Below are 10,129 nucleotides of genomic sequence, written 5' to 3'. Positions count from 1 at the left end.
CTAGTAAACCTTGGTTAAAGTGTAATATTTAATTAGGGGCTTGTTTGGGGATTCTGTTCTTAAATAATGCAGGATCGTGGAAGGAAATATCCCTATCCAAGTAGAAACTGCATGCTTGTTGAGCCGTGCTAGTTGTAAGAAGCTCAGTTTACCACCTTTGAAATCCCCACCACAACTGGCCTAAATGGAAAAGTTTTAACCTGTAGGTGAGACTGTCACTGCTTTTGCTGTGTGACTATTAATGAGGTCACTCCTTTGTATTCAGCGTGTATCCAGTGCCACTAGAACACAAAGCACTTCAGTTTCTTTTTCCACCATGATCTAGTTTTCTTTTATTAAATTAGCAATTATTTAACCAGGAATATAGAAGAGAAAAATTGGCATTTATTTAATAGGGATAGTATAGATACCTGGAAAAATAATACAGGAAAAATAAAATACACATTTACTACTGAACTATAGCATGTAGACCTTTACAAAGTAAGAGAACAATACTTTCAGAAGAGTTACTAGGATTCAGTGTGATAAAAGCCAACAAATCCAGCAAAATAATTGCACTAGTAACACAATTGTTACTAGTTGAAGCTTTGTAAGGGTTGTGCAGGTCCACAGTAATTGGCACCTACAAAAAGTGAAGATCGCTATACTATAAAAGTCAATACTGCTTGTGGAATAACTCATATCACTCTACTTAGAACCAACAGAAAACCATGGTATATAAAGGTTGATCTACCAAGAAGCTTCCCATTGTCTTGGCTTGAGGCTTTTCACAATAAGCAAGAAGTATGGTAAACCATATTAGGGCACAGAAGTACAAAAAATGTTATTTCTGTATGTGACATATACCATCCACTCACTGCCTAGGATATTCCACAGTGGCAGAGGTACAGGTTGTATCATGAGAACTGGGTGTGCCAACTGAACCTGATAAAGGGGAAAAAATGTTCATGAAAAGTTACTGTTGCGCCAATGAAAAATAATTCATAGTTGATGAAATTTTGCCCCACCCTATCCTAAGGACTCAGAGCAGGTTCCAACATAAAAAGTAAGTATACAAGTGCCTTCATAAATTGGATCTTTTAAAACTTTGTAGAGAAACCATACTGCTGTTAGCCAATCTGCTTTATCTACAACAGATGGCAAACTAAATTTAATAAGGGTTCCCGCCAAAGTTTACGGAGGTTCTGTCCACCCCAAGAATGTCCCAGTGAGAGAGACTGGTGGATTTCAAGCAATTTGTCTTTTTACTAAAGAATATCAAAATCACATACACACAAAACAGAATCTCACACACATACAATCAAGTTCCTTTAGGATTACAGCAATAGAAAGTTCCCTTTTACTTAGGAGGTAGGTAGGTATCGGTTTATACTTATCTTTCCTGAAGCCTTGTCTGATGCAATAAAGAACAGGGGAAGAAAATAGTACCTAGGGATATTTCTAATTCACACTGCTAGAACCAGCCAGCAAAGTGTGAACCTTTTTGGCTGCAGTCCAAGAGATCAAGAATAGACAATGGGGTTGTTTGATAGTAAGCTGGACTTTAGGGGACAAAAGTAGACAGAGGATGATGAAGGGGAATGCGACTAGCCAAGGACCCTGCACATGGTCCCTAGCTTTTATAGGTGAATCTTTGGGGTGGTTGGCAACCTTGCCATCCTGGGATCCACCTACCTGTAAGTCCGTCCCATCCCTACATCTTATTGGTGCGTGTAGTAAGGGGCAGAACCTTTAAGGGGTTGGGTCAATATTGAAATACTAGATCTAACTCAGGACAAGCCATCTGGTCAGGTGTGAAGCCTCAGTGTCAATACATCTCTTTGAAGTGCAGATAGATACCGGCTTTCCCAGGCCATCAAAGCAACATCTGCCAGGAAATGGCAATTCAGATGTAGATCAGATCCATGTATTGCGTGACATCCAGTCCTCTGGTAATGGGGGATTACTTGTCTTTAAGCTGTGGTTTCTGCTAACAATGGCGAAATGTGCTTCTTCCCCTCAGGCCAGGATCTTGTATATCTACAAGCTTCATTAACATGAAATGCAGGTAGCACTTTCTCTGTGTAACCTCTCACAAACTGGTGCTTCAAATAGCGTTCCCTAAGCCTAGGGTGTATGTGTATGCACAGTCCATGTAAAGTTTGTGTGTGTCAGCAGATATAAATCCATAAACAGCAAATATCAGTCTCTTTCTCAACACTGCAGACTTTTAAAGCCCAGTATCCCTTTGCCTTTTGTCCAAGTTAACACTTATCTACTCAATTCCATCTTTATTCCCATCACAGCTGACTTTCACTTATCTTACTGAAACATTGACAGAGGTTTACATCTAAAGAACCATAGGTGGGATTCTACTGACACAAGCTACCTCCCTTCCTGCTGTATCCCCTTGTGACTACTATAAAGTGGAGGGGTGGGGGAACTTTACCAAGTGTTATGTAGTGCAGTACAGTAGGCTTTGGTTAGTGAGGGGGGAAATGTTGTGCAAAGGGAAGTACCTGCTGCTCACACAAGGGAGCTTTTCAGATCAAGGCTGTTCTGTCAGCAAGCATTTTCTAACTCATGTCCACCCCCCCAAAAATGAGGGTAAGCAGCACAGTTCCTCTAAGCAGTGCAGTAATAGGACCTAAGAGGTTAAAGCCGTTTTAAGTCCTAGGCCTGATAGTGATGGCATTACTCTGTTAACATATAGCAAATGAAGATGAAAATGCCTGCAGTTGCCTGCCAAGCAATAATGAAGAGCTCTTAATGGAGCCTGGAAGCATCCCTAGAGTCCCCTTTCCAGCACTATTCGGTCTAATAATAGCCTATCTAATGGAACAGAATTTAATTGAAAACTGCAACTAATTGTGTGCCAGAATTGCAGTGTCTGTGTCTCAAATAACCTGTATTAGCCTGAAGGTCTGGAAAGATGCTGCTGCTTCACTGATTCACCTTGGTAACCTCCCCTGTCTCCCATGTTCTGGTTTTCATACAAAAATCCAAACTCTGTCCGAGGTTTTAATTGCTTTAGATTCTTCAGGGGTAGTTGTGCTTTTAAATTATATTTTTAGAGTTTACTTTTGTTGATTTCTAAAATGCTGTAGGTGACCCTTTCACATAAAAGGCACTTAGAGCAATATTCCACAATAACTCTTCTTCCACTACAGTGGCAGCTGCCTGACTAGCACAGGGACATGGAGATTCAGGGGAATACTACAGAGAAGGTGATTTTCAATGCAAAGCCTCAGAGAACCAGTTGATGGAAAGAAATTATTTCTTTACTAGGAATAAGGCCTATTGTGGAAATAAATACAATGGGCTTTAGAAAGAGGTTCTCAGCGGGTTCCCCAGCCTTGCCACTCAGCGTCAATTTGCTGTGGCGACTTCAGCAGGGTATAATGACACAGAGCTTACCACTTTCTCCAGGGGAACTGATCTCTGCCATCTGAAGAGCAGTTCTAATTCTGAGTGATCTCCAGCCATCCCCTGGAGATTGACAACAATAATTCCGCAGGAGGAAATAGCTAGTTTGGCGGGTAGAGTCTACAGCATTTTACCTGTCTTGGACTTAGCAACCCTATCTCCTTCCCTGCCAACCATCAACATACCATTATCTACCCCTCTGACTTCAGCTTTCCATTTCCCTCCCACATTTCCCTCTCACCTGGAGCCTCTACCTAGGAAAAGTACAGTCTTCCTCCTCAGTGGGGCCCATGTAGGAGGGGAAGCAACCTCACCAGGGTATAATGACACAGAGCCCACCATTTTCTCCAGGGGAACTGATCTCTGCCATCTGGAGAGTAGTTGTAATTCTGAGTGTGTAATTCCAGCCCTCACCTGGAGATTGGCAACAATGGTTTCCCAGGAGGAAATTGCTGGTTTGTAGGGTGGAGTCTATGGCATTGTCCCTGTCTGAGGTCCCACTCCTCAAACCCCACCCTCTTCAGGCTCCACCCCTCAAATCTTCAGGAATTTCCCAACCTGGACTTGGCAACCCTATCTACTTCCCAGCCAACCATCAACCTACCAGGAGGAAAAGTAGAGTCTTTCTCCACAGTGGAGACCAAATCAGCTTACATCATTCTCCTCTCCCACTTTTGATCTGCACAACAACCCTGTGAGGTAGGTTAGGCTGAAAATCTGTAAGTGGTCCGAAATCACCCATTCAATTTCCACAGCAAGAACCTGGGTCTGGTAGACCCTGCTCTGAAGCACTAACTGCTACGCCTAGAGTAGCCAACCTCCAGGTGGAGCCTGAAGATCACCAGGTATCATAACTCCAGACAACAGATCTCCCCCCCGCCTGGAGAAAATAACAGTTTTGGAGGGTGGGCTCTATGGCATTCTATTCATCTGAGGCCTCTCCCCTCCCTAAACTCTGGCTTCCTTAGACTTCACAGAAATCCAGGAATTTCTAAACCTGGAGCTGGCAACCCTAATCAGGACTGGCTCCAATGAGTTCCCCACAAAGACCTGAGAAGGGCTTCCTTCCTTTGCCCTTTTACTGACAGAACCAAGTTTGGTTGCCTAGCAACAGCCACTGAAGGGAAAATTAGTTCCACAGGAGCCACGAAGGAGAAGTGTCTTCATCAGGAGAGACAGCCGTTTTGGCAGTTTTGTTCTGTGAGGGAAGAGTGTCCAGGCTGGCAGTGGGCGGGGGAGAGGAGCAAACCCAGCACTCAGCCAATGGCACACCTGTACTTGTGAGTGGCGGTTGATGGGCCAATGGCTGATGGAGCACACTGCACAGCCAATGGAAGAGCTGGAAATGGCCAATACATAAGGGAATTATATATATAGGATTCTAGTTGGGGGGGGGGTTATTTTGTACAAATTACTACCCTGAATTTTATTGAGGCTAGGGCTTCAAGGGTTTACCCAGATGTGATAACCTTTAATTTTGTTCTCTACCAGATGCTGCCTTAAATACTTTTAGATATTCTGAAAGCTACCTAACATGCCTATTCCCTCACTAAATGTCAAGCTGATCTATTCCGCTTTTGTAACATTTCATTACTTGCTCCTTGATGTATGCCAAGAAACTATTAGCCTAGGTCAGAGCAGCTATTTTCCATTTCCTGAGAGTGATTACACAGAGAATCCAAAAGAAAAAGAAGTGCTCTTGAACATTACAAAACCAACCCAGACCCAGGGTGACGTTGTGGGTGCTTTACATGTTACATTTACACTTGAGTATGATCACTTCCAAGTATTAATTTTTAAGGAATATCAGTCAAGTTTTACTTGTATGTACCCTTTGCACATGACTGCAAAGAATTGCCCTTGGGTCTAATTTAGTACCTTCCTGATGAAGTACTTTGTGTAACTCAGAAGTGTGCCGAAGACACCACTCAAAGGTGTCAACTGATATTCTCTGCCTGTCTTGCCCTCCACAACACAGCTCATATTGGCAAAGCGTCTGGATTGTTATCTGACCCTGTATTCTTTTTGGGGCTTCATGTGGTGCTCCTTTTGGTTAGTGTGCTGCCTTGGGTGAAACACAAGCCTTCCTTCAGGTCACTGCTTGTGAACTTTGAAGAGTAAAATGTCTTTATTGTTAGTTCTCCTGTCTCTTCAATCTATACAGGAGCTAAGGTTCAATGACTCATTTTATTCCCCCTAATTCCTTGGTAAAATGGATTTTACTTGAAGCTTGGACCCTTTGCTTTATCAGATTAGTTGTATGTGGAAAGCTGCCTACTTACGTGGTTTATTACCTAATCTTCCATCACCATTCATCCCCAGTGGCATTTCCCATCATTCATTGCAGGCTAAATTCTAACCATAATCTCTGGTCTTCCCTTTTCTCCTTGGTACAAAGCTCCTTGGCCCTTGATGATTCCTTTGCATATTATAATCCATTGCCCAGTCAGAACTGGATAATAGTAGGAGCTTACACTCTGTTCCCTTGCATTTAATTAATCTTATAGAGCTACAGCCAATGAATCCAAGCACAGTGTGCTTGCTGAAGTAAGCAAAGCTTATTTGTAAAAAAAAAAAAATATTGCCTGCCAGGCTGTTCCTTAATGCCAGCTGCTCCCCTCTAGCTGAGGAAAAGCAGACTCATCACTCGATTTGTTCAGACCTCAAATTCCTTGGGGGCAGGGACTGCATCGCTGAGCATATTGTTAAGCCTTCCTAGCATATGCTGAACTTTCTGCCAGGGGAGAGGCCCTACCGTTTCCTGACTCTTTTTCCATTCTCTTTCTTAGTGTGAGTGAGTACAAAAAAGCCAAGTCAAGTGGGTCAGGGCAGGGCACTTGCCATTCCTGGTGGTTGCTAGTATCCCAGTTTTGGTGACCATGTTTTGACCATATGCAGCAGGCATCTTATATTCTAATAGTCAAATGTGGGCCCAACTGTGGATGCTTAAATCCACAGATCAGGGCCACATTGGCAGAAAGCAGATAGTTCTGCAAACTTGGGGGACACCCCAGGTTTGCAGAAAGATCTGAAAATGTTTAAAAAATACATTGGGGGTTCAAATCTCTCCACAAGTAAAAACATTGTCTGTATATGCACAGACAATGCACCTGCCTCCTTCTCTGTCATCAAAATCTGAGATCTGTGGTGGTGATGGCGGTGGGCTTGGAGTTGCACCAGGTCCAATGGCACAGACTGGGAGGTGTGCTGGGCCTGGCAGTGGAGGCTATAGCTGGGATGGCCCACGGAACTGCTGCAGCAGGCCCAGTGGTGGTAGTGATGGGTGTCAAGGGTCTGCACTGGGCCTGGGGGGGGGGGGGAGCCAGTTTGGTGTAGGGGTTAAGTGTGCGGACTCTAATCTGGGAGAACCGGGTTTGATTCCCCACTCCTCCACATGCACCTGCTGGATGACCTTGGGCAAGCCATAGTTCTGATAAAAGCTGTTCTTGAAAAGGGCAGTTTCTGTCAGAGCTCTCTCAGCCCCACCTACCTCACAGGGTGTCTGTTGTGGGGAGGGGAAGGGATGTAAGCCGTTCTGAGACTCTAAGAGAAGGGTGGGATATAAATCCAATCTCTTCTTCTTCTTCAAGATGGGAAGGGATCCCCCACGAGTGTCACAGCTCCCCTCTTGTGTATGTATAATACCCCAATGCTATGTTGCTATTCATGTGTTTCAACAGCAGAGAAAAATGATGGAATGATGTCAACAGAAGCTGTGACTACTCCGTGAGCCACTCAAGGAGACCTGGTACACCCAAATGTAGTCAGTGGGCTGCTTGCTGATTAACGAGGCCTGGTACTATCATGTGCTCAGCTGATCTGCAGCGCCCTGTTATTCCACCAAAGGATATTTCCCCAAGATTTCTAAGCTTTAGTTAGATCACATGATCTCAAAGTTCCCTAATCTTTGGGTTCCCTGTGACTGGTCCCCATTCCTTTGCTTCTATTATTACAGAACCTCAGTAGCCCTTATTTTATTTTACAGTTGCTGTTTGCATGTTTATTCATTTTAAAACATTTTTATGCTGCCTTTTCATCCAACTCCGGTCCCCAAGGTGGTGAACATAACCCCCCCCCATAAATACGTTAAAACGAGACATTAAAAACATTTAAAATACAAATATGTATAAAATGTTTAAAAGGATAAAACATAATGTAAACACCTGAAAGCACACAAATGGAGTAGAGCTAATAAGAGTTAGTGAGGCAATGCCAGACAGTCTTCATTTGCTGACCCAAGACAATGATAGAAGGAGACAGACTAATTTCCAGTGTTCCAATGTCATGCCCCTAGAAGGTTCTTGGGTTGCCACCCATCTGGCCTCAGATGGTGGGTGGGGGGCACCCAAAGCAGTGCCTCTGAAGATAACCAGAGTAGTTGAGGAGACTGATAAAGGAGTAGGCAGTCCTTCAGGTTCGCTGGCCCAATTCGGTTTACGCTTTAAAGATCAATACCAGCACCTTGAATTGGGTCTGGAAACAAATCAGGAGCCAGTGTACAGGGGGAAAGACTGGAGTGATAGGGTCCCTATGACCCACTCTAGTCAACAGTCTGGCAGTAGCATTCTGTACTAACTAGGTTCAGCCCTGTCTTCAAGGGTAATCCCACACAGAGCCCAATGCAGTGATCTAATCTAAATGTTACCGGGTAACATTTAGATTAGATCACGGCAATGGGCTCTACATGCCTCCTAGTCCCAACCCCCAGAGACAGTCCAGAAGGATACCATGATTGATGGTACTGAAAGCCAATGAGAGGTCCAGGGAAGTTAGCAGAGTCACACTCCCCTGTCCATCTCTCAGCATCAGGGTAACGGAGGCCATTTCAGTCCCATTTTCTTTGTGGCCATCACAGCTTTCAAATGAGCTCCAGCCTGTGCCTTGTATGTGCATAGGTCAACTGTAGTAGGTGTCCCTGAAAAGTTTTTGAGGTGAGATGACAGCAGTGAAACACAGTCATCTACAAACACGGTTGAGTTTTTATGTACACCCACAGGTCTCATAAATTTACAGAAAAAAATTGAAAGAAATTTCTAAAAAGTACCTGATGAACTGAGTATGCCCCTTGCTCTACGGGAGGCATGGACTATGAGAGAAGCTGAATGTCAAATAAAGGGGAAAGGAGAGAAAGAAAACAGATATTGAGGACTGCTTATTCATTTGAGAAAAGAAGTAGCTATAGAACAGTACCTTGGAGATGGAAATTTGGGTCAAGGAGAAAAACTGCCAGTCATCCTTGCCTGTCAGTGATTCCTCGTGAGCTTCTAGTATATCATAGTGGCCATAGACAGTCCTTTTGGTCTACCTAGGTGTGCTTCTACATGCAAGCACTGTGGACTGCAGAGTATGACCCAATAACAGACGGAGGTTAAATGAGTCATGGCTAAAGAGATATATTAGACGGTTAAATGAGTCATGGCTAAAGAGATATAAGCCTTCAATATGGTATAAGCACCCTCTAGAGAAGCCAGTGTTGTTACATATCCACTTTAGAATGAAAAAAGGATGATGTTAAATTTATTGTGATTAATTTCTTATGTTTCAGGATTGAACTCTGGTGTTCAACATAACTCCTGGCTCTAAGCCCTGGCCTTCTGGTTTCTAGTTGCTCCACAGTTACTCTTTTGTCAGAGAAACAGTAGAAGAGGAGGAGGAGGAGGAGAAGAAGAAGAGTTTGGATTTATATCCTGCCCTTCACTACCCAAGGGAGTCTCAGAGCGGCTTACAATCCCTTTCCCTTCCCCTCCCCACAACAGACACCCTGTGAGGTAGGCCGGTTGAGTAGGTGGGGCTGAGAGAGCTCTGACAGAAACTGCCCTTTTCAAGGACAGCTCTTATCAGAACTACGGCTTGCCCAAGGTCACCCAGCAGGTGCAAGTGGAGGAGTGGGGAATCAAACCCGGTTCTCCCAGATTAGAGTCTGCGCACTTAACCACTGCACCAAACAGTACCACACCTTAAGCGTGGAAAGGCATCTTCTTTGGGGCTAAGGTGCCAGGCCATGCTGGGGGAAGTCTGGCTCGTGGGCCAGGCAAGGAGTGAGACTGGGTGCACATGCCCCACCATGACTACTAGTCGCCTGACAGCGCAGACACAAGGTCATCTGTTCGTCCTCCTTCCGGGCTGGGCACCAGAGCAAAGCCTCTGAGCATCTACGGAGTGCTTCCTCCTGCCCCGCTCGGGGCGGAGCTTCCAGGCCGCGCTGCCTGCAGAGGGAGCAAAGCCGCTTCCTGTAAGGCCGGGCAGAGGGGCGCAAGCCGTCCTCGCGCCCTGCACGCCCGCCGCCCTCAGCCTCTCCCTCCTGGCCGGCCGCGGAGGCCTTGGAGCGGCCGCTGGGCTCCCGCAAGGGGGCAGGCGGGGCGCGGTGCCCGGGGCTGCTGCGGGGAGGACTGGAGGGAAGGCGGCAGCCGCGTGGCCCGCCCGGCGTTGCAGGAGGAGGCGGACGACTGAGGCTGCAGTGCCGGGCCGTAGCCATAGGAACCGGCGCCGCGCCAAACCAAGCCGGATCCTTCCTCCCGAGCGAAGAGGCGGGCGGGGACGGCGCAGTCCGGAGCCACGCAGTGGGGCTGCCGGCTCTGTCCCCCCGTCGCCGCCGCCGCCGCCATGCAGTGGGCGCTGCTGCGGGAGCCGCTGGGCCAGTAGGAAGAGGCGCGGCAGCCGGAGGAGCGGCTCGCTCGGAGCCTGCAGCTGTCGGGGGGGGGGGGCGGGCCGGGGCCGGGGGAAG

The sequence above is a fragment of the Gekko japonicus genome, unplaced genomic scaffold (assembly GCF_001447785.1).
Source record: "Gekko japonicus isolate JY-2015 unplaced genomic scaffold, Gekko_japonicus_V1.1 scaffold1012, whole genome shotgun sequence".
Taxonomy (NCBI): domain Eukaryota; kingdom Metazoa; phylum Chordata; class Lepidosauria; order Squamata; family Gekkonidae; genus Gekko; species Gekko japonicus.
The sequence above is the reverse complement of the archived record's forward strand: the minus strand, read 5'-3'. Positions refer to the sequence as shown.